Source organism: Elephantulus edwardii, unplaced genomic scaffold (assembly GCF_000299155.1).
Source record: "Elephantulus edwardii isolate Elephantulus edwardi_28Jun2011 unplaced genomic scaffold, EleEdw1.0 scaffold00035, whole genome shotgun sequence".
Taxonomy (NCBI): Eukaryota; Metazoa; Chordata; class Mammalia; order Macroscelidea; family Macroscelididae; genus Elephantulus; species Elephantulus edwardii.
In genome coordinates, this window is record NW_006399785.1 from 511,160 (window position 1) to 514,569 (window position 3,410).

The window sequence follows — 3,410 nt, forward strand, 5'->3', positions numbered from 1 at the left end:
TTTTTTTTTAATTTTGTGTGTGTCTGTACCGTCAAATCAGATCCGACAGGTACAGGAGGAGATTGTCCCTCCTTTTCCGGCAGAGCATCTGGTGGATTCAAACCACATAGTTAGAGAAACTTTGTCTCACTTACTCTGGGTGCATTTTCAGATTCTTGGAGAGAGACATCGCATTGAGAAAAGTAGGGGGTCAGCCAAAGAAGAGGAAGACCCTCAAAGAGATGGATTAATACAGTGACTACCTCAGGAGGCTTATGCATGACAGAGGTCGGGAGGCTGGCGGCAGGCTAGACAAGCTTCTGTTGTTCACCGGGTCTCTATGAATCGTAGTTGACTCAACGGGAACAACACAGTGTTTGGGAGGCAGATCACCATATTTTTCTTAAGAAGCACCTCTCGATAGATTGCAGTCAACTTTTGTTAGTTAATTTTTAGGTGCCATTTTTGTCAACTAGGACTTATAATGACTCTATGAATGGCAGATTAGAACCTTGTCCCATTGCGCACCAGTGGTGGAGCGCTTAATCACTGCTGTCAATCAGGGACTTCTCCAATGTGACAAACCAAATAAAAATCTGCCTGTCGAGTTCAATTTTGACTCTTAGCTACCCCATAAGACAGAGGAGAACTACCTCGTAGGTTTTGCAAAGCTGTAAGTTCTCATGGAACCACTATTCCCCTATGGAGCAACATAACTTCAAGGTAGCAGCTAAACAATTTAATCACTGCACTACCAAGACTCTCTCATATGTCTAAACACATTTAAAAAAACCACCAAACTCGCTGTCATTGAATAGGCTTCAGAGTAAAACTATTTTCCAGATTTCCAAGGCTGTAAATCTTTATGGACGCTCACTGTTCTCTTACAGAGCAGATTTGGAGTTGAAAACTCCAAAATGCTGGTTAGGAGCTGAACACCTTGACTATTTTGCCACCAGGAATCCCAAAGATGGTCATACTTGCTAGTTGCCAATGAGTTGAGTATGACTCATCATGAACTCATGAAGAACAGATCTGAACCCTGTCCTATTCTGTGCCATCCTCACAATCTCTGACACACGCAAGCTCATTGGTATTACAGTCACCGTATCAGTCCACCTGGTTGACGTTCTTCATCTCTTTCACTGTCCCTCCACCTTCCCAAGCATGATGTCCCTTTCCAGGTAACAACTCCTCGCATCATGCCCAAAGTATGTGAGGTGAAGCAAAGCCATCTTTGCCTCTTGGAAGCAGTCTGGCTGCACCTTTTCCAAGACACATCTGTTCTTTCGGCAGGCCAGGGGATGTCCAGTACTCTCCTCCAACACCACAGTTGAAAGGCATCGATTCTTCTGACATTCTTATTCTTTGTCCAGATCTCCAAGCATAAGTGATTGAAAAGACCAATACCATTCCAAGCTCCAAGTAAACACACCCCCCACAATCTGTCTCTCATATATTTCTAGGTCTGAACCTTAGTTCAGGAACATCTGTTCAAAGGCTGGAGGAGGGTGATAGAGTGAGGTATTCACTCTGTTCCTTGGCTCCTGGATGAAGCTGGTACCCGAAACAAAACTAAGGGCTCCAACCTGGCTCTGCCCTCCATTTCAGGATTGACCCAGACTCCAAGGTGTTAGAAAATTCTGTATATAATCCTGGATGTCTAGGCTTGTTATTCAAGTATATTTCTTACTGTCGAAACCAAAAACTCTAAATGCACTGTCATCCAATTGATTCTAATTCACATGGACCTTCCTTTAGTTTTAGAGGGAATAAATCTCAATGGGAATGGGAGTAGATTCTCTATTTTTTACACCAAGCTGCTAGTGGATCCAAACCATTAATCTTTTGGTTAGCAGTTCGACCCCTACTAGCTATGCCACCAGATGTACTCATTTACTGCCTTCCAGGCAACTCCAATTTATAATAACTCATGAGCTGCTGTGCCGGAGAGTGACGCATTATCAACTCCTGTGCAGTCTACTGTGTCTGAAAACTTCGCTGGAGGGTCAGTTGTGAGTTGGTTCCAATTCAAGAACACCTAATAACAAGATTAGAAAGTCCCCATAAAGTTTTGAGGACAGCAGAGGGTCACAAAGTGCTGGTGCATTGGAACCAATGACCTTTCTGTTATTTAGCCAACTGTTGTTATTTTTTTAATTGATTTTAATTAAAGTTTACAGAGACTTTGGATTTCTACTCATTTATTATTGCACTTTTTTCCCTGCCCATTCCTCCACCCCCAGTTCACTCTTCTCTTTGAAAAGTAAAAGAAAAATTCATTCATTGTTACACAATCAGTTCCTCAGAGTCCACTCCACTCTGCAGGCTTCGTTCTGGACTCCTGTCATGACAATAATACCTAATCACATACACCTTTTAACAGTTCTCTCCCTCATCTGTTTCAAAGCAGTATACATTATTTATCACCTCTTTTCTCAGTCTCTCTCCAACCCCATGTCAGTCCCGCTTTACAACAGTAGCTTTATGAAGCATTTCTGTGACAGAGATACTTCACTCAGCATAACGTCCTCCATGGTCTCTCATTTTGTATAGTAATTCATGAGTTCCTTGTTTTTCAATGCGGCATAGTATTCCATTGTGTGAATATACCACAGCTTTTCTACTGGTTTATTGATGGGCACCTGGGTTGTTTCCAACTCTTTACTATTGTGAACAAAGCCGCAATAAACATGGTTGTGCATATATCTGCTTGGGTAGCATTATGGTTTCTTTGGGGTATATTAGCCAACTCTTAACACAGTGCCTTACCAGGGTCCCTCCTTGATGTACTTTGCTTGTAGATATTTAAACACCTGGTATATATGGGAGCTCTAGATTGGCCAATGTCAAGTTCTCCACCAGGCCTAATTCACCCTGCAGGAGGACACTTGGAAAGTGCAGGAACCTGTTTCCTAGCTCTGGCGAATCTGGAACAAGGCTCCCCTGTGCCAAGAGCAGGCTCGCCAATCTGTGGATGTGGAGAGGTTGACTGAGCCAGTCAGTGGTCATGGAGATGGAAAGGCGATTCCTTTTAAGATTTCTCCTTAGGGGCACTTTTCTGGCGGGTTGCAGGTCAAGGGTCCCCATCCCGCCCCCCTGCTCCCTCCCGGCTTCCCTGCGGGGGCTCTCCGGGCAGCTTTGTCTGCAGGGCGGCGGCGAGCGTGCCCAAGAGTAATCTCCGCGTCTGGAGTTTGGACTAGAACTTTCTTCCTCCTCCTCCCGGAGTCACGGCACTTCCAAGCCCAGAGGCCTAGGCTGTGCGCGGACGGGGGTGGGGTGGGGGTTGCCGGGGGCGCGGGTCCGGGGAGCGCGCGCCTCCCACCCTGAGGGGAGAGGAGGGGCGCGAAGAGGAGGAGGAGGAGGAGGAGGAGGAGGAGGAGGAAGAGGCAGCGGCGCAGGAGGGGCTGGGCGGGGAGGAGTCGCGGCCC